This window comes from Microtus pennsylvanicus, chromosome 1 (genome assembly GCF_037038515.1).
Source record: "Microtus pennsylvanicus isolate mMicPen1 chromosome 1, mMicPen1.hap1, whole genome shotgun sequence".
NCBI classification, from domain to species: domain Eukaryota; kingdom Metazoa; phylum Chordata; class Mammalia; order Rodentia; family Cricetidae; genus Microtus; species Microtus pennsylvanicus.
The window spans coordinates 149,294,730-149,316,306 of NC_134579.1; the positions used below are offsets into that span (position 1 = coordinate 149,294,730).

General features: G+C 45.9%; 1 pseudogene; it reads left to right on the forward strand.

The window, feature by feature from the left end:
• Nucleotides 1-5,813: 5,813 nt before the first annotated feature.
• On the forward strand, nucleotides 5,814-20,310 carry LOC142837490 (uncharacterized; annotated as a pseudogene).
• The last annotated feature ends 1,267 nt before the right edge of the window (nucleotides 20,311-21,577 follow it).

Sequence of the window (21,577 nt, forward strand, 5' to 3'; positions counted from 1 at the left end):
AAGAAACAAAAAGGAAGGGCATGGCCGCTCCTAGGTATGGTGGAGGTTTATTGTCGATAAAAGGGAGAGAATAGCCAGAAGTAGAAACCACTGAGAGAGTCCAGAGTGAACAGGACCCTGACCTATGTGAGGAGAGGGAAGAACAGTCACTGACCAAGAAGAGCGGCCTGGGCCAAGAGACTGGCATAGTCAAAATTGGCTGAGTTTATATAGGAGTCAGAGGAACTGGGAAGAGAGTAGCCCAGCCCAACACTTGAGCTGGAGAGTTCAGGGTAGGGAACTGCCTATGCCAGCTAGCACGGTCCTGTAACAGCTTGAGACTGAGGGATGCTGGGAGAACCTGGCGGCCAGTGTCTGTCGGCTTTGATAAGTTAGTGGCACTTCAGATAGCCGGTTATCCCAGGTTTGAAACCTAACAGATTTTAAACCTTTGCCGTTGTATGAACGGTTCTTGCCACATCCTTTTGCAAATAAAACGAAGGAATTATCGTGGAGGGAAGAAAGAAAGAACACGTTTGGAATATTTCGCCACTGGTCTCTAGAATTCTGACTCTTCTCATTGTTACACATCAGAAATGACGTCAGGAATAACGTTTCTAGTGTTCATCCCCGTGCTAAAGGAAATCTAGGGAAGAGCAACGCAATTCAACCCAGGAAACCACCTTACTGGGGGGAGGATGCTCTTCAGAGGGACCTGGGCTTCCCAGGGAAATGAGAATACTGGTACGTGTGTAACCTCCACTCTATCTCCAAGAATCCTGTTAACTCCTTACCTCCTTACACACTGCTTCTCTCTCTGTCTCTCTCTCTCTCTGTCTCTCTGTCTCTGTCTCTGTCTCTCTCTCTCTCTCTCTCTCTCTCTCTCTCTCTCTCTGTGTGTGTGTGTGTGGAGACAGAGTTTCTCTGTTACCTTCTATCTCTTTAACTGTCTGGATCTCCATGGTGCATGCAACCTCTACAGAAAGGCCCGAAGGCTGACCCTAGCAGTGGGTGCTTGCCTTTAATCCTAGCGGATCTCTGTGTTTGAGGCAAGCCTGGTCTTTGGAGTGAATTCAAGTACAGTCAAGGCTACATAGAGAAACCCTGACTGGGGAAAAAAAGGTGGCGGGGGGGGGGGGGGGAGTCGAGAGATGGAAGGCTTTTTCCCTGGCACATGGACGCCACTGAAATCTTCACCACCATGGTGTGACTGGTTCTAAACCTTGGGCAGGAATGTCCCTGTTCATGTGCCTCTTTGGGTAGCCCAGTCAGGTGGGTTGCGAACTCCGTATGGGGTGATACATGATCTCTGGCCTACCTGATGCTAAAATGCCCTGGTGTTGTAATTGTAAAAAACGAGAGAAAGACACGTGCCACAGAGTTCACTTTAGGGATTTTTTTATTAGGGCAACGAGAACATTAAGAGGGGAGTGGGAAGGCAAGACCAACCTCTGGGGACAAGGGAGGCAGAAGAAAAGAAAGAGAGGCAGAGGGGGACAGAGACAGGCAGAGAAGGAAAAGGAAGAGAGTGGGGAGAGAGGGAGGAGAGTGAGAGGAAGAGAGCAGGGAAGGAGGGGACAGTGCTTTTTTTTTTTTTTGAGACAGGGTTTCTCTGTAGCTTTGGAGCCATTCCTGGAACTAGCTCTTGTAGACCAGGCTGGCCTCGAACTCACAGAGATTTGCCTGCCTCTGCCTCCCCCGAGGGCTGGGATTAAAGGCATTGCGTCCCCGTGGCATGGTGGGAACATAGTGAATGCACACAGGGGGTGGCTACAGCTGTGGACCTAGCCTGTCTGGACCCAAAGGGCAGGCCAGTACAGATGCCTGAATACTAACACCTAGGGTCTGGGTCGTGATCTTGCGCACTGGGCTGATGTCCCCTCCTAGTGATCCAGACTACATGGCTCCCATTTTTACCTACTAATTTTACTCTTTTAAAATTGTATTTGCTTTCTGGCCAATATCCGTAAACATGTGAACATTGCTAAGACCCGCTGGACTTTCTGCAAGCAATGTGGCAAGCACCAGGCTGAGATGATTTTGTTATGAAGACAGTAAAATCATAAGCTTTTACTCAGTTTTAAAGGGGGGGGGATCATTGGTATGTGTGTCCCCGCACTTGTCCAGGCTGGAGTACCCTTTGCCAACGTCAGTTTGTTCCTTCCACCGCATGATTGCAGCTGATTACATTCAGACAGTTCCTTTTCCCCCTTAGCCAATCGCTTTCCCTGGATTCCCACTTTTGACATGTGTGTGCAAGAGCAGTGGTTCTCAGCCTTCCTAATGCTGTGACCCTTTAATACAGTCTCTCATGCTGTGATGACCCCAACCACAAAACTGTTTCCATTGCTATTCCATAACTGTAATTTTGCTACTGTTATGGGTTGTGACATAAATATCAGTCATTTCCGATGATTTCCTATGGTCTTAGGTAACCCCTGTGAAAGGATCATTCCTCCCACAAAGGGCTCCAAACCCACACCTTGAGAACTACTGTTCTGGAGTGTTGCACCTTCCAGAAGGAATTTTGGTGTTGTTTGGTGGTATTTGAGACAGGGACGCTCTATGTAGCCCTGGCTGTTCTGGAACTTGTTCTGTGGACCAGATTAGCCTTGAACTTGGTTGGAGAAGCGCCAAGGGTGAGCCTCACCATGTAGGGCTTAGTTGTTTAATTTTTGTATGGGATTTTAGTGTGTGTGTGTGTGTGGATAACTTCAGGGTGCTGGTGTTACAGAGGTGAGGTGAGCCACCACACCCAGCTTAGTCATTTCTTCCACGCCCCCCACCTCTGCCTTTGGAATGCTGGGATTAAAGGTGTGCACCACCACACCCAAACCCAGTTGCATTTGCTGCTCTCGCAGAGGACCTTGGTTCAGTTTCCAGTTCCACTTGGGGCTCACACTAATTGTCCTTCCAGTTCCATGACACCTGGCACCTTTTTCTGGCCTCCACAGAGCCTCCAGGCATGTGCTGCATATACATACATGCAGGCAGACACTCTTACAAAGAAAATAGAAATAGTTCTTAAAATTGATTTTTTTTTTCATTTTAGGTGGACTTGGACTTGATTGAAACGAGAGGTGAGAAGGAGCTGGAGAGCGGAACTTCCTCCACTGGAAGGGAACAGGCAAAAGCACTTGGCCTAAGTACTGACATTTGACTTCAGACATTTTACCTGTAGGGTGCACCAAAGTTCAGGTTCCCAAAGCCTAGGGGAAGGAAGAACTTTCCAATGGCTGACCAGCCTCCTTCTTGGAGACAGTCATTATGCATCTTTAGTCCTTTAGAAACACCATGGCTCTTCCCAACCACGAAGGAACAAATGAACCTGATTGGTTGGACTGAAAGGCTTGCATTGTATAACTACTGACCACAGGAACACTCAAAGAAATCCCTAATCTCTAAATTCTAATTGGTGAAAATTGTAACTGTAACTTGGCAACAAACATTTGTGATTTTTCTACTTGTAAACCCTGCTTCTGGCCTACTTGGGGCTGTCAGCCCTGCAGCCCTGTTCAGTCAGTAACCCACTTACGTGGTGAATTATTACGTAGCTGAGGTTGACCTTGAACTCTTGATCCTCCTACCTCCACCTCCCAAGTCTTGAGCTTATCGGAGTGCACCACCACACCAGACTTCCTATTGTAGTGGATTAGTAAAGTCTTTGGAACCTGTAAGTGTTGTCTCTCTCCTTCCTCATGGTGCAGCATCAGATGTAACAACTGATGCAGGCACCTTCTGGCTGGTGGCTACAGGCCTGGATATTTCTAGAGTGTGGGGAATACCTGTTGTGATTGAGACATTGGTGGGACAGGTTTGGCTCAACAGGCCGAGAATGAACTACGGTCAGTCATGCAGTTGGCACGAATACCCTATCTGTGCCTCAGCGCCTCAGCCTTATGCAGAGGGATGGTCTCCCGTCCCCATGGAAGGACCCTAAGCAGAGTTCCCTTCTTGGGGCGCACACCAGGCAGGTAGCTGAAGCACAGAGCCTGATTTCTCAGGGTCAGTCCTTGTGTTTACTCACTCTGAACTATCTTGGTCAAGATTCACACACAAATGGGTGATTAAAACAGCATGGAAATAACATTATTATGAGCCCTTGACAATTGCTTAAGAATAAAGACTTTTTTTTCCTCTTCTTTTCTTTTCTTTAATCAAAGTATCTGATTGTAAAGCCCTCCCTAACTGGTTTGGAGCTTGAACTCACAGACTTCTACCTGATTCAGTCTCCAATGGCAGGGCACTGAGATTAAAAGGTGTGTGCCACCTCACCCAACCTTGATAAAAATGTAATTGTTAGATATCACATTCCAGATTAAATGTATATAAAGTAAAGCCATACATTTCTAAAACCTGCCTGGTTACTTGCATTGAAATTCTTAATAGAACTCAAATTATATGTATGGGGAGAGAGACCTTACCACTAGGTCTCTAATCCAGGACAAAAGGCTAAATGAACTGTCCATTAACACATCAAAGTGGAAACTGGCCTCCGGGTCCTCCCAGTTTCTCAGTCTGTTTCAGTTACAAGGCCTTCCAGGCTGGCATACCCTGGCCCCTCCCCTGAACTCTCCTACCCAGATATTAGGCTGGACTTCTGTCCCCCAGCTTCTCTGGCCCCTATATAACTCAGCCAATTTGACTATGCCATGATCTTGGCCAGTCTCTTAGCACAGGATACTCCTTTTGCTGGGCAGCTCCCCTCCAGTTTCCTCTCTCCCTTGCCCCCACCCCTTCTCTTCACAGGGTCTTTCAGGGTTCTGTTCACTCTTGTCTCTGCCTCTGGCTGTGCTCTCCCTCACATCTACAATAAAACCTCTTCCCTGCCATACCTAGGAGCTGGCGCATTCTTTCCTTTTTATTTTATTTTTTTCATCCAAATACACATAGTTTGACACAGTAATACTGCCTTTAGTGTAGGGGTATCATTTTTATCCCCATGTTCCAGAGGATAACATGTAGGGGTTTGTTGCCTTGTTCAAGAGCACGCAGTCTGAGACCTCGCTGAGGACTGAGGACAAAATGACAGTATACCAGCCTGCATGTGTGAGGGAGGGTTTGGGTGGTCTTTGGTGGTGCCAGCATCATTGCTATCCACAATAGCAGCCGTGTTTTACCACCGGTTCCTTTTAATGCAAAGACACCTACTCACCCTAAAGAGATAAGCGGAGGGTGCCTCAGGAACGCACACTCCCCAGTCCCCACTTGAGTTATCTCTGGTACTGTAGTGTCCCAGGATGCTCTGCTTCTCTTCCCGCTAATGTTCCCTCTGATTTCCGTGGAAGGCGATCACAGAATGGAAAGCCAACGAGTCAGCAGCAGGATTATATGGAGAGGTTCCCATCTCTGACAACTCCTGTCTTGAGATCTGGAGGTATTAGAGTTCCCATGGTGCACTATACAAACTGCCTGGATGTGGCTGGTGGGTTGGAGAGATGGCTGAACATTTAAGAGCATCAGCTGCTCCTCCAGAGCTCCTAAGAGTCCAATACCCTGCAACCACATGGCAGCTCACAACCATCTATAATAGAGTCTGATGCCCTCTTCTAGCACATGGTCATACATGCAGGTAGAGCACTCATACATAAAATACAGACATAAATTAAAATTTTAAATGCCTGGATGTAACAAATTGGGAATGCTCAGAAAATGTGTTGGAAACAACTGGAAAGCATAGCTTAAGACTTGAACAGTAGCCTCAGCTGAATCTTGTATACCAAGATGGAAAGAGAGGTTCAGGACAAGAGAGATGTGCAAGTTGAGAGGGAGTGTGTACACATGGCCTCCGGGGGACAGAGAGTGGCAGCTGAATCTTGGTTATAATGGGACACATGATGTGGGGGCCTCATGTGAGTGAGCTGGTTGAGAGCTGTGACACCGTGTCAAGCATCACGCTTGAGTTCATTTGTCCACTTTCCTTTCGTTGCTCCATGTTGAACACAATGGTCAGCGAACCCATAAGCAGAACTGTGCACCAATGGCCCCAGAGCTTGGTACCCTTGGAGGTCAGTAAGAATGTAAACTTTGGTGAGGCAGGAAATCCTACAGCCGGTAGACTTTAAGTTACCTGCCCACTTGGGCGTGGCCTCTTATGATATCTATGCCAATGAAAAGCACGCTTCTGGCTTCTTTTCTGGCTGTGGATTCGGTTGCTGTTCACCATTCCAGCAGAGGATTCTGATTTGTGAGTTTACCCCTAAATGAATAACCATGTACTATCTCAATTCTGAGCTAGTGTGGGATTTCTTTTAAGCGTCCTTCTTCATTTTAGTGTCTGTTTAGCAACCATGATGACTGGTGTTCCAATTGCAGCAACCAGAGAACAAACGTGGCTTCTTGTAAACCCCTGCCACTCCAGTTCTAAAGGGTCTGAAACCTTGGTCTGTCTCATATTATTCACTGGCAAACTCGGAGGTGCAAACACGTGGACATCCACCAACACATCAACTCACCAATACATCAATAAACCAAATACTTTAAGAATAGACCAACATGCCGGGCAATGGTGGCACACGCCTTTAATCCCAGCACTTGGGAGGCAGGAAGATCTCTGTGAGTTAGAGACCAGCCTGGTCTACAGAGTTCCAAAGCCACAGAGAAACCCTGTCTCGAAAAAAAAAAACAAATAAAAATAGACCAACATAATGGTGATGTCAAAAGCTGCTGGGAGATGCTGGACATCGAACTTGTTTGCTAGAATTCTTGCCTAGTGTGCACAGCTCTGTCGATACCACTGTAAAGGAGTGACCCACGTACTCAAGAAGTAGAGGCAGTGCATCAGAAGTTCAAGGTCATCCTTAGCTACCTAGCAAGTCTGATTGACCCACGGCTACGTATGACCTTGTCTAAAAACAACAATTAAACACTCACACACACAGACGGACAGACGGAAGGAAAGTAAAGTGGTATTTTTAAGAGTTCAGGGGTGTTGGGAGCACAAAGGTCCTTGTACCTACAGATCTCCAGGGAAACCAAGAATATCAAGCATTCAGGATTGTTCTTTCAAAGGGAAGGACATAAAAGCTGTTTTGTCAGAAAGCAGGGAATTGGAAGTAATTAATAGCCAGGTTATCCAGATTATTTGTTAGGCCAGGCCATATCAAGCTCCTACAACCAGGACCAGAGGTGGCTAATAGCCCAAAAATGATTTCTTTGCTATCTGTATGACCAAGGCCAGGCCAGACCCTTCCTTAGGACCTTCAGCTAGTACAGGTTGCCTATCTCTAGAACTCACCTCTTTGGAAGAAATGACATGGCGTGTACCCTGAGTCAACTTCCAATGTAAATACAACTTCCTGTGCACAGGGGATTGTGTTACACCAGGAGAACTTACCTTCCCCCAAATTTAAGTGTTTAAATTTGTTGGGAATAAACAGTATGAGATCAGCCTCCCGGAAGGCTTGATCAGGTTGACAGTCAATCTAAGTTTTCCTTCTCACCTCTTGTTGGGTCTCTTCCTTCTGTGACCACCTGCAAGGGCCCTCACAAGGGCAGTCCAAATACAATCTGAAGGCACTGGAGCTTGAAGGAAGCTCATTCAACCCAACTTCTTATTGTTTAAGGATGACTGGAATTTATTGTGCAAATTTTAGGAGATATATGTGAATTTAACAAGGAGAAATTTTTATTTGAAGAGAATGGCAATGAAAAGTAAGTGGTGTGTTATTTCTATGATGGTATTCTTACAATTCTACACATGCATAGCATTTTAGTCTGTTTATATAACCCATTTGTTTAATCTTGCAGCAATATTAAACCACTTCAAAATCTATTTCTGTATTTTAATGTGTTTGCACATTCAATAAAATGTTCCTAAAATAAAATAAATATTCCTGAGAAGTCTGTACATTGTATTTAATTTTTTTAGATTTATTTATTTTATCATTTCATGTGTCTGAGTGTTTTATCTGCATATATGCATCATATATGAACTATGTACATGTCTGGTTCCTTGGTGCCCTCAGAAGTCAGAAGAGGGCAATGGATCCCCTGGAACTGGAGTTACAAACAGTTATGGGCCACCATGCGGGTGCTGAGAATCACACCAGGGCCCTCTGCAAGACCACCAAGTGCTCCTAACCAGTGCATCAACTCTCCAGCTCCCTGCACATTGGGTTAGTGCTAGTTAACAGATGGTCTTCAGGTTCAGCACTTGAGATGAAACAGTGCCCACGGGTCTCTTGTATTTAACCAGTGCATCAACTCTCCAGCTCCCTGCACACTGGGTTAGTTCTAGTTAACAGATGGTCTTCAGGTTCAGCACTTGAGATGAAACAGTGCCCACAGGTCTCTTGTACTCCCTCACATACCTGGAAAAGTCCCTAGAAATGGACTCAATGGTTTCATTCATTGAAGTCTTTATAACCTTCCTTACTATCTGTGTGGAACTCTCTAGGTGATATCCTCTTATCTCCAGATTCTGAATTTCTTGCAGAGTTTTCTATACTCTATGAATTTTGCTATGACCATATTTTATAGTATGTATATCAGATTTTTCTGTAAAGGCCCATGCCATGGTGACCAGCTCCACTTTATGTTTCAGAGTAGAATAGTCTAGAATCTACTTTTCCTTTCCTTCCTTTTTTATATTTTGTTTTTTGTTTTTCAAGACAGGGTGTCTGTGTGTAGCTTTGTAGTCTGTCCTGAAACTAGCTCTGTAGACCAGGTTGGCCTCGAACTCACTGAGATCTGCCTGCCTCTGCCTCCTAAATGCAGGGATTAAAGGCATACACCACCACTGCCTGACTAGAATCTACTTTTCTAGCATGTTTCAAGACAATGATTTAATCTATTGTTGTTATATTTTGTGTTTTGGAGACAGAATTTCTCTGTGTAGCCCTATCTGTTGTGGAGCTTACTGGATAGACCAGACTGGCCTCAGACTCATAGGGATTCTTGCCTCTGCTTTCTGAGTGCTAGGATTAAGGGCATGCACCACCACCACCCAGTAATCACTATCATCATCATCATCATCATCATTATTAATTATGGTTTTTGAGACAAGGTCTTCCTATATAGCCCTGACTAGCCTAGGAATCACTATGTAGATCAGGCTATCCTCACAAAGATTGCTTGCCTCTGCCTCCCTTGAGTGCTGGGATTAAAAACCTGGGCCACCACACCCAGCTTAATGATTTATCGCCTATGCCTGATTTAAGAAGGTAGGGGGCTTCCCACTCTTTGTTCCAGTGCTTTGCTCTGCCAATTACACCTCATCACCACACTTCCTCAAAACAGAAAGGAGGCGGGATAGAAAATGAAGACCATTGCAGAAAGGACAAAATGGTTAGTTAGACCTTTCTCTACCATAGCACACAGTCAGTAGCAATGTCGGGGCCCACCCTTTCTAGAATCTACACTCGCCATCCAGTTTCGGAATGTTCCAGAATGATAGGAACCTTTCATTATCTCTTGTCTTCTGGAGTCCCCTTGAACCTATGAAGTTTGATCATCACTTCGTACAGAGATGAGAATCAGGAGGATCAGAGAAATGATAGTGGAGTCTGAGGCAGCGGAATAACATACAAGGAAGGTTTAGCATCTCTTCCACCACAACACGGCAGCATGATGCCCACCTGCGGGGAGTGGGTTGTGAATTCAGAAAGAGTGGGATACTGAATACAGAAGAGGAAAGGATACAGAGGACCGTGTATGAGTATCTGCCATAATGAACACATCCTAGGCCCAGGAGAAAAGACAGGAATACAGGTGGAGGGGAAAGAAGGGCACACTTCGGAATCGCGGAGACCTCTTTCGAGAATTCAGAATGTTTTCGCATTTTTACACATCAGATATGGCACTGTCACCATTAGCTTTTAAGCTGAGCATCCCCGTGCGAAGGGAAACTTGGGAATGCATATCGGATTCAGACCCAGGAATCCACCCTTGATGGAAACACCAGCGCATCTGTAACCACCACAGTGTCTGCAGGAGTGTCTTTAACTCCTTACATACCGCTTCTATAGCTTCTGCCTCTTTGGCTATGTCCTTCTCTTCAGGGTACATATTATTTGAACTACATTACCCAGAAGAGACAGCGCAGAGGGGCTCAGCCAATGAAAACAGGCACTTCCGCAGGCTTTAACAAAAAGAAAAAAGAAAAGAAAAGACAAAAAAAAAAAGGATTGGGACACAGTGGTTGTTGGCAAGTGATTGTTTTTTTTGGATGCTCGTATCAGGTCAGTGGAAAGCTGTTGTTTTGTTTTGTTTTGTTTTGTTTTAAAACCTTGTTGCCCAGGACTGGAAGACTAGAGAGGAGCAAGGCTTTGTTTGGTGCTTTTGCGACCAGACAGGTTTGAAGTCTGCAGAGGACCCCGTGTGACAGGTTGCAGGCCTGGGGAGCACAGCCATGTCTATGGACCCAGCTATTCAATCAAGTCAGACTGCTGTGTCTGGGCAGGGAGCCAAGGAACAGGTGCGTGCCACGTGACCCTATCGTGTGCCTGTGTGCCTGTGCGCTCTCTCTCTCTCTCTCTCTCTCTCTCTCTCTCTCTCTCTCTCTCTCTCTCTCTCTCTCTCTTCTCCTCCTCTTCCTCTTCCTCCTCCTCCTCTTCTTCCTCCTCCTCCTCCCCTCCTTCTCTTCCTCCTCCTCCCCTCCCTCCCTTCCTCCCTCCCTCTCTCTCTCTCTGTCCCCACTTCCTCTCTCTCTCTCTCTCTCTCTCTCTCTCTCTCTCTCTCTCTCTCTCCCTCTCTCTGTCTCTGTCCCCACTTCCCCACCTCAATCCCCCTGCCCCGTCCTAGTGTTCAATAAAAGCTTGGCTGTCTAAAATTTCTCCATGGCATGGGGTTTTCAGACACGTCCACTAACGAACCTGGGAAGATTCGTGAGTGTAGCACAGGCTGGCCTCAAACTCATAATCCTCCTGTTGCAGCCTCCCAGACACTGAGATTACAGACATGTGCCCCCATGGTCTGTTATTTGAACTACCAATTTACCTACCTTCCCTTCCTTCTTTACTTCCCATTTTCTCTTTTTGTTTGAAGCAGGGTCTCACTGTGTAGCCCTAGCTCTTCTGGGAGTTGTTATCTGAATCAGGCTGGCCTTGAACTCGAAGAAGTTTGTTCAGCTCTGACGCGGGCCACCACACCTGTGTGTGAGTGGGAGGGGTGGGGTCCAGACATGCTATCGTACACACATAGAGCACATAGAACAAGTTCCGTTGGTGTGTTTCTCTCCGTCTACCTTCACGCGGGATCTGGGAATTGAGCTCAGATCGTCTGGTTTCTGCAGCTCTTTTACCCACCAGCCATCTTACCGACCCAGGCCTGGATTAACTTTACAGGTCTCAGATCTCACATTTTCCCTCCCCAAGAAAAAATCCCCATAGACTGAGTCCAGTTTCCCCTTGGGCTTCGCCTAGGTTCTCCTGTCCCACATTGCCTAGTCTGGGTCATCCCTGCCTGGTGTATTTGCGGCTTCACTGTCTGACACTGCCGTTTTCCTTACCCACTCAGCTCTGGGCTGAGAAAGGAAAGCTGAAGGTTTATTGTCAGCTTGTGGTCCTGAGGCTGTAACCCAGGATCTTCAAGCCCTCTGTATTGAACCTCATCCCCAGCCCTTTGCTGGTGGCTGGTACTCTACAGCTGAGCCACAGGCAGCTCCAAAAATGGAGTCCTGTGATCTGATGTGGTATTGGCTGGTGTCTGCAGGACTGGATACATCCCTAGAGTATCAGCGTTCTAGATTGTGATTGAGACATGGCTATTGGTGGGATAGATATGGCTCAGCAGGCCTTCGTGGACACTCCCTGTGGAGAAAAGGAAGGTCAGTCATGCAGTTGGCATGAGTACCCTATCTGTGCTTAGCCTTGTGCAGAGGGATGGTCCCCTGTTTCTGTGGAAGGACCTTCAGCAGATTTCCCTCCTTGGGGTGCACACCAGGCAGGTAGCTGAAGCCCAGAGCCTGATTTCTCAGGTTCAGCCCCTGTATTTATTCACTCTGAACTTGACAGTGTTTGGTCGAGAGTCACACATAAATGGACAATTAAAACAGCATGGAAATAACATTATCATGAGCACTTAACAATTTCTTGAAAACATATTCTGCACTTGATTAAAGCCTAGTGTGTCAAGTATCACAATCTTTGTCCGTTTCCTTGCTTGTTTTTCTGTGTATGGGTGTTTTGCCTGCATGTATGTCTGTGCACCACATGTGTGCTCGGTGCCTACAGAGGCCAGAAGGTGGTATTGGATTCCCTGGGATTGCTGCTACAATTTGAGCTACCACGTGAACACTAGGAATCAAGCCTAGGTCTTCTGGAAGAACCACCAGTGTTCTTTTTTGTTTGTTTGTTTGTTTTGGCTTTTTTGTTGTTGTTCTTCGAAACAAGGTTTCTCTGTGTATCTTTGACTGTCCTGGAACTAGCTCTTGTAGACCAGTCTGGCCTCAAAATCACAGAGATCTGCCTGTCTCTGCCTCCCGAGTGCTAGGATTAAAGGTGTAAGCCACCACCACCCAGCGCAACTAGTGTTCTTAATAGCTGCGCCATATCTCTGGCCCCAAATATCACACCCTTAAATAAGTGTATAGAAAACAAAAGCATGTTTTATAAAAGCAGGCCCACATATTTGCTTTTGAGGGAAAAATCTTCAGTTCTCTGAAAATTTCTTTCACTGTCTTTTGATCATATTCATCCCCTCCTCTAGGTCCTCCCAGCTGCACCCCGCTTCCCTATCCAAACCGTTGAGTCCAGCATATATATATATATACTCTTGGATGTATGGCTGCCTACCAGAGCTTGGTTGCTTTACCAAGAACTATACTCTTAAAGAAAACAGACTTTTGCTCTCCCAGCAACCATCAGTTGTCAATAGCTCTTTTGTTAGGAGTGGACTTTGTATCTACTGTCCCTCCCCGTAGTCTGGCTTGACCACGCCCAGCTCTTAAGATTGCTGTCACAATTGTTATGAGTTCATATGCAGCTGCCTTGCCATGTCTAGGAAACACCGTTTCCTCATTGTTCTCCAATACCTCTGACTCTTACATTCTTTCTACCACTCTCCCTTTCCCAGTGATTCCTGAGCCACGGGAATAGTGCTTAGCACAGGGCTTGGCCTTCCAAAATTCCTTATTCTTTGCATCTTCGCTAGTTGTAGGCCATCCTGTTGATTGCCATTTTCTGCAAATAGAAGCTTCGATGATGAGGGTTGAGAGATGATTGATCTATGGAGGCATTGAGAGTCCGTCTAATACCATGTCCGTGTAGCAGACACAGAGACTTGTGGCCCCAGAGTGGTGTCAGTGTTGGGGTTCATCTTGTGAGGCAGGACGTAAGTTCGGTAAGAAAGTTGTTGATTAGTAAATCCTTGTTCTTGCTATTTTGTTCACAATATCCAGAAATAGAAACAGCCTAGATGCTCCTCAACTGATACTTGATAATGAAAATGTGGTACATTTACACAATGGAATATTATTCCACTGTTAAGAAAAACAAAATTATGGAATTCACGGTAAACAGATGGAGTTGGAAACCGTCATTTGGAATGAGGTAACCCATGTCCAGAAATAGAAATGTGATATTTTTTTCTTCATTTGTGGATGTTAACTTTGAATCAGATGTGTATGTTACATTTGGAGTACCCAGAGTGGTCAGAAAATTGACGGGTGGGGGGTTTTCAAGGGAGGGGAGATAGGATGTAGTAGTATAAAGGGAAACATGGGACAATAAAGGTTAAATTGAGTTGGGGTGGGAGGTAAGGGTAAAGAGGAGACTGAGGGGGAGAAAAACATCACTAAAGACTTTTTGAGAAATCATATGGGCGCTAGGTGTGGTGGCTCATGCCTATAAGTCCAGCACTTGGAAGGCAGAGGCAGGTGAATTTCTGTAGGATCAAAGTCAGCCTGCTCTACATAGTGAGTTCTAGAATAGCCAGGGCTATGTAGAGAGTCTCTGTCTCAAAAACATGAACAAGCAAGCAAACAAACAAACAAAAACTCATATAGAAACCCACTATCATAGAAGCTTACACACACACACACAATGACTCTATAATGGGGTGTGCTTGTTTCTTGCTGTAATAAAGACCATGATAGAAACAAACCCTGGAGGAAAGGCTTTAGTTGGCTGTCTTGGAATCTGTGTTGCTGTGACAAGACACCACAACCAGAGAAGCTTGGGAGGAGAGGGTTTATGTAGCTTACACTTCCACAACACTGTTCATCATCAAAGGAACGGAAGTCAGGACAGGAACTCCCACAGGGCAGGGAGGCGGGAGCTGAAACAGAAGTCATGAAGGGTGCTGCTTATTGGCTTACTCCTCATAATTTGCTCAGCTTGCATTTTTATATATATAGAACCTAGGGTACCACACACTATGGGCTGGACCCTCCCCTATCGATCACTAATTAAGAAAATGCCCTACAGTCAATATTATGCAGGCATTTTCTCAACTGCGTTGCCCTTCCTTCAGATAACTCTAGCTTGTGTCAAGTTGCCATAAAACTAGCCAACCCATTGGCTTATACTTCCACTGCATAGTTCATCATTGAGGGAGTCAGGCAGAACTCAAGGCAGGAACTGGAACAGAAACCACAGAGAAACGTTGCTTTCTGGCTGGCTCCCCATGGCATGCTCAGCTTGCTTCTTACATTACTGAGGACCACCTGTACAGAGGTGGCAATGTCCACGGTGGGCTGAGTCCTCCCGCACCAATCATTAATCAAGGAAATCCCTCATACAAATGCCCACAGAGCAATCTGATGACAATTCCTCAGTTAAGAGTCCCTGTTGCTAAATATGGCTAAGTTTGTCTTAAGCTGACAGAAACTAACCAGCATACTGAGAAATAGTGCACCCACGCCAGGCTAGACACCACAGACTACCAAATAAAAAGCCTAGTGCCAAACATGATCACTGCTTTTGGAGTTGCTGGCCAATGAGGTACCAGAGGCCACCAAACATTACAGGCTATTGTCAGTGCTCCTGGCTGCCTGCCAGAACTTGACAGTAAGACCCTAGTGCTGAAAACACATCACACTTGAGTCATAAGCCATGGCGTCACACTCACCGGGAAGCTTCATCCCTACAGGATACCTTCGACAGTGCAGGAAGTGCCATGCTTGCCACCAGAGGAGAAAGGTAAGCTCCAGCCTTAACCAGCTGTGAACCCTGGAACTGTAATAGTAGGTGAGCCTGGCGGTGCCTACCTGTTTGTACTAAAAGTCTCGCCTACAGTGTTATACATCCAGGAAGGGACTGCACAGAGTACTTGACATGTAGGACAGAGGGCAGTACAATAGTACTGCTGTCGGACTAGAGAGATGCCTCAGTGATTAAGCGCACTGGCTGCTCTTTCAGCTTCTGCGTTCAATTCCCAGCAACCTCATGATGGCTCGCCAACATCTGTGATGAGATCAGGTGCCCTCTTCTGGCTTGCAGGCATACATGCAGCCAGAGCACTGTATACATAATAAATAAACAAATTTTAAAAAGGACAGTATTGCTGTCAAGGAATGGATGTCATGCTCATTCCCATTTTCCAGAAGACAGCACCGAGGAGTTGATCCAAGGGCACACAGAAAATAAGAGACCTCATTGAGGTCTGAAGCTCAACATGGATAAACCTGACTGAGGTATGAGGGGGGCTTGGATGATCCTTCAGGATGCCAACATAATTGCATTTTACTCAAACCTTTACCCACAGGTTCCAGTAAGTACAAAGGCATCGACTAACTCTGAAGAGGTAAGTGGAGGGTGCCACAGGAACTCACACTCGTCAATTCTGTGATAAGTGATGTCTGGGAAGATAGTGGAACTCTTTACTTGCTATTCGCCTATCCTATGTCTGAATTCCATGGAAGATGATTATAGAATATAAGATTTCAGCACTGGAGAGAGAGTTCAGTGGTTGAGAGCACTGGCTGTTCTTCCAGAGAACCCGGGTTTAATTCTTAGCACCCACATGGTGGCTCACAACTATCCGGTGTGAAACCTGAAATCTTCACACAGACATATATGCAAGTAAAACACCAATGCACATAAAATAAAAGCAAATAAATAAAAAATAAGGTCTCTGAGACCAGAGCAGGAATTATATGGATAGGCTGCTTTTATAGAAACCACTCCCTTAAGAGTCAGAGGTATTCAAGTTCCAGCGGTGGATTTTAGGAAATGCCTGGAAGTGAGATGGACTAGGAATGCTCAGAAGCCCTGGGTGTGCCGGAGATCTGCTGGATGTGGTGGAAGGCAGCGGTTGGGAGTGGCACAGTAGATGAGAAGCTGTGGGTTTGAACACTAAAATGAGAAAGAGAGGGACATTATGAAGAGTGATGTGCAGAATAACAGGAAGAATGAATAGATGGACTCCAAGCTCCCGTGCTAGGGCTATAGTGGAGAACAGCGCTCAGATCTGCACAAATCTGGTTAGCATAATGTAGAGGAACCTACCTAAATTTTTAGAAAGGTAGAACTTCCCACGACAGATGTCAAGACTGGATGAATTTCATTTGTCTATCTGCCTCTCGTGGCTGGTGCTGAATGCAGTGGTCACTGCAACCTTGAGTAGAGACTGTCAATGGATCAAGAGCCTGGGGCCCTCTGGAGAAGGAAGCTAAGTAGGAGGGGCTGTCTCTGGGATGTCAAAAGTCCAGGGGAAGGAGACTTTTTTGTCCTAACTCATTAATCTCTGTGACCTTTAGCGACATGGCTATCTACTTCTCGAAGGAGGAGTGGACACTGCTTGATGACCCTCAGAGGCGTCTGTACCACCACGTGATGATGGAGGTCTTTGTTCTCATGTCCTCATGTAAGTCCCCTCCCCCCATTCTGTAAGAGCATCCTGTCTGGCTTGGCTTCTTTCTAGAGAGAGATGTCTCCTTCCCAAACTGGTCCATGGATCATTGACTCTTTCCCCACTGTCCTGGAGTAGGAGATGCATGTGGAAGACCTGGGCTTGGTACACTTCCATCTTCTTTCTCTGAAGTACAGCAAATGGACATAGGAAGCAGCCTGGGGTGAGGAATCTTATGGTAGCTTCATAGAGTTCACACTGGTGGCCTCTCCATGACACTGTAAATATGTGGCGTTCCTATGATCCAGGTACTACTGTTCTCTGGGTGGCTTGGGTCTGCTTGGGACAGGAATTGTGGCACTGATATACACACTATTTGGTGGATTATTTTGCACGATCTCTCCAGGGGTCTTTGTCGTTAGTTTTCTTTCCTGTGGTTTACCATGAGTTACATCACTCTGACTTGGTATGTCATTCCCCTATCCTGCTCTTCACTTTAGGACTCATACCTTCTGGAGCCCGTGACATCCCTCGGCTGGAGTCTTCAGGAGAGTCCTTCATCCCTGCACTGAGATTCCTGACTCCAAGTATGTGGACAGGCACTTCATTGCTATTATTTCAGAGCCAGGGCTGTCTCTCACCTATGAGTCTTGTGTGTGTTTGCCTGCTCACCTGTGGCACTGTGTAACACTGGCTTTTCTGGACGGTGTTGTTAGTGTGCACAAGTCCCCTGAGCAGTCCTGGAGTACAGGTTCTTTGGGTGTTGTCTTCAATGGGCATAGCCATAGCCTTCTGCACTGAGTTAAGTATCTCTGTCTTAGAGCTTTGATTACTGTGATAAAACCATAACCGAAAGCAACTTGAGGAAGAAAGGGTTTATTTCATCTTACATTCCCCAGTAAAAGCCCTAGACTAAGCATAATTCAAGACAGGAACTCAAGGCAGAAACTGAAGCAGAGGCCATGGAGGAACACTGCTTACTGGCTTGCTCCTCAAGCTTACTCAGCCAGGATTAGCTGACCAGGGGGGTGGCACCACCCCCCTAAGAGCTGGGCTCACCTACATCAATTTTTAATTTTTAAAAAATAACCCTTGATTATTTTATGGTGTCACTTTGACAATAGAGGTTTCCTGTTCTCAGATGACCCTAGCTTGTGCCAAGAAGAAAAAAAAAACAACCAGGATAGTCTCCAACAATTGAGGCTCTGCAGAAAGCTGTTTTCTGAGGAAGGAATTCAGGTCCCCAGCACCCTTCCTTGTGCCGCATGCCATTCCCGAGTTGTTGCTCACGTGCTTTCCTGGGAGAGGGACCTTCTGGTCTCATCACTGTCGTAGGTCCTTCCCGTCTAGAAATTTCTGTGGGCAATCTCAGGTGCTGATCACTTGTGCATGTTGCCACTTCAAAGTCTATCTATCCCTTATCATTGCTTCTTCGTGTTTGGGTTGCTGCAAAGGAGCTGAGGTTGACAAGATACCTTGTGAGCAGAACATTCCCATGAAAGGACGGTTTCATGCAATCACGCTCCAACGGCAAGAGCTGAGCTGTGCAGAGAAAGCCTTGTGCCAAGCAGAGAGCAGCAGTCCAGTTGTGAAGAGCATGAAAGGTGACCTTTCAGAGAAGAGTTTACAAAGCACAGACAAGGTGAGGGACCTCCAGACTCCCTCCGGGCCTCTTGGGCATCGTGTGACTCACAGAAGTGCAGAGCCACCTGGGAGCACTGAGAGAAAAAAGGTCATTCTCAGTAAGAAGAGGAACCTCCAATGCTGTGACTGTGGCAAATCCTTCAGTTGTAAGTCTCTGCTTCTTCGACACCGGAGGATACACACCGGAGAAAAGCCTTTTAAGTGTGGGAAATGTGAGAAATCCTTCATCCAAAAGGCTGACCTGAATCAACATGTCAAAGTTCACACTGGAGAGAAGCCTTTCAGATGCAGTGAATGTGGGAAAGAGTTCTTACATAACCGCTCCCTTGTTGGGCATCAAAGACTTCACACTGGAGAAAGACCTTACAAATGCAGCCAGTGTGGAGAATCGTACATGAACAAATCCAGCCTCATCCGGCATAATCAAGTTCATACTGGAGAAAAGCCTTACAAGTGTAGCGAGTGTGGAAAATTAAGGAAAGATCCAGCCTTGTTTACCATGCACGCGTGCACACCGGGGAAAGGCCTTTTGAGTGCGGCGAATGTAGGAAGCGTTTTAAAAAGAACTCACACCTCATCAAACACCGAAAAGTTCACAGCAGAGGGAAACCTTTTAAGTGTAACGTGTGCGGGAGATCCTTTACTGTGAGGTGCAGCCTCATTAAACACCAGAGATTCCACACCGCAACAAAGCATCATGAGTGCCAGGAATGTGGCCAAGTGTTTTCCTACAGGACTGGACTTTCTAGACACCGGAAGACTCACGCTGAATAGAAGCATTGAATGCAGTGAACAAGGGAAATCTTTTTCATCATCTACTGTCCGCACACAAGAGAACGTTCGCTGGACACAAGTCAAGAATGTCTCAAAGGTGAGGAACCCTCACCCACACCTCCATCCTATTGAACTAGGGAGGCCACAGAGCTGGGATGCACCGTGAACCCATTGAATCTGGGAAAGCTTTGAGCAGATGTCTGCTGTTATTAGTGAGAGCCACACATCCCAGATAGGTCTGTGAATGCAGACGAAAGTCTCCAGCCATTGGCCAGCCTTGTTCAGCCTTGTTCAGCCTTAGGAGTGAGCCAGAGTCTGAAGAGAAGTCCTGAGAGTGTGAGGGAGCCATTCAGTGAACGTTAGTCAACAATAAGAACACTGGGACAATATGAAAATTATTGCCATCTTCCTATTCCCAAGAAATTGATGCTTTCTAGGAAACTTAGCAAGAAGAAGAAGCCCTGTGGTTGTTGTTGTGCGTGTTTTTTGTTGGTTTTTTTTTTTGTTTCGCTTTATTTTGTTTTGTTTTTTTGCTTTGTTGAGACAGGATTTCTCTTTGTAGCTCTGGCTGTTCTGGAACTCGTAGTGTAGACCAGACTGGCCTCAAACTCAGAGATCAGCCTGCCTCCGCCTCCCAAGTGCTGGGATTAGAGGTGCATGCACCACCACCGCTAGGCCACGCCCTGTGTTCTTGACTGCACCGGTGTGGAGTGGAGTTTCAATGCTACTGAGTTTGAATGGAGGAGGAACAGTGGTTAATGTTTAAATAAGACATGGTTTTTGTTGTTATTGTTGTTTGTTTGCTTTTTTTCTCACTGAATGCTGCAGTTCCTGGAATAAATGATTGTTCTCTTTTTTTAATTAATTTATTTATTATGTGTACAACATTCCTTCCATATATGTACACATGCCAGAAGAGGGCACCAGATCTCATTATAGATGGCTAGATAGCTGTGAGCCACCATGTGGTTGCTGGGAATTGAACTCAGGACCTCTGGAAGAGCAGTCAGTGGTCTTAACCTCTGAGCCATCTCTCCAGCCCCAATGATTGTTTTCTGTATAGTCTTCATAACTGTCACATCCGCATGGGTCACTAGTTTTGTTGGGGACCTTGTGCTCTTATGTAGACGTGCAGCCCACATGCTTTAGGTATTCGTTGTTTTCTCAGGTGTGAGTATTTTGTCTGCATGTCTTTATGTACACCGAATGCATGCCTGCTGCCTGTGAAGGCTCAAAGATGGTATTGGATTGCCTGGAACTGGTTACGGATGGTTATGAACCTGTGTGTGTCCTGGAAATGGAACCCAGGTCCTCTGCAACAGCAGCGTGAGGCCTTAAATATGAAGCCCTCTCTCCAGCCCAAGGTTTAAGTTTTGAAGAAGTTACCAGACTCAGTTGTAAGTCACTGTGTGCTTCGGATTTCCTCCCGCAATATTCCAGATTCCAGTTTGTCACATCCTCCCTGACACTTTGTGAGTTGTGAGGTGTTCGCATGAATCATTTTAATAATTATGTGGTAGTATATAATTGTAGTTTTAATTTTGTGTTATCATCTTATATTATTATAAAAATGTATTTAATTTTGTGGTTTATGTTAGAGCTCCCATGTATGTGTGTGCACCACATATATGTCTGGTCCCCTTGCAGGTCAGAGTGGCCACTTTTCTAAAGAGGTGAGATTACTCTAACCATGAAGGTATAGCCGTAGTCATTCCTAATATGAAGAGTATAATATGCCTATGAGCAGAGACATGTGACATAAGATCTTCTAGTGTCTGCACAGACTTCTGCCCATGCATGCTTTCCCAGACTGAAGGACAGGACCTCCTGCAGAGGCCTGTGGTGTGATGTGACCGAGTGGCGGCCTTGTATTTCTGCCTGGTGTGTACTGGGCTTTTCCCACAGTTGGGTGCTTTCCAGGGACAGCAAGTGGATCCTGTGATAGCAAATAAAAATGAGACGTGTGTGGGGAAAGCCTAGCAGCAAGCAGGCCTTGTGATGAATGAAAGAAAACAGAATGGAAATGAAGCCGCCACCAAAGCAGCGGTTCTCAGCCTTCCTGATGCTGTGACCCTTAACACAGTTCTTGATGTTGTGGGGACCCCAGCCATAAAATTATTCTCATTGCTATTTCATAACTGCAGTGTTGCTACTGTTATGAATTACAATGTAAATATCTGTGTTTACCAAGGGTGATCTTTGTGAAAGGGTTGTTTGACACCCAAAGGGGTCGTTACCCACAGGTTGGGAACCACCGCACTAAGCTGTGTCAGTGTATCACTGAGGATGGTCTTGAACACCATCCTCATGATATTCCTTTAAATCCCAAGCTCTGGGATTCCAGCCATGCCTCAATATGCTCTGTTTAAAGGAAGGCTTTCTTAATCGTGAGTGTGTGAGAAAAAGGTGAAGACGTAAATAAAGGCGAACCAGGAAAGAGTCAATCATG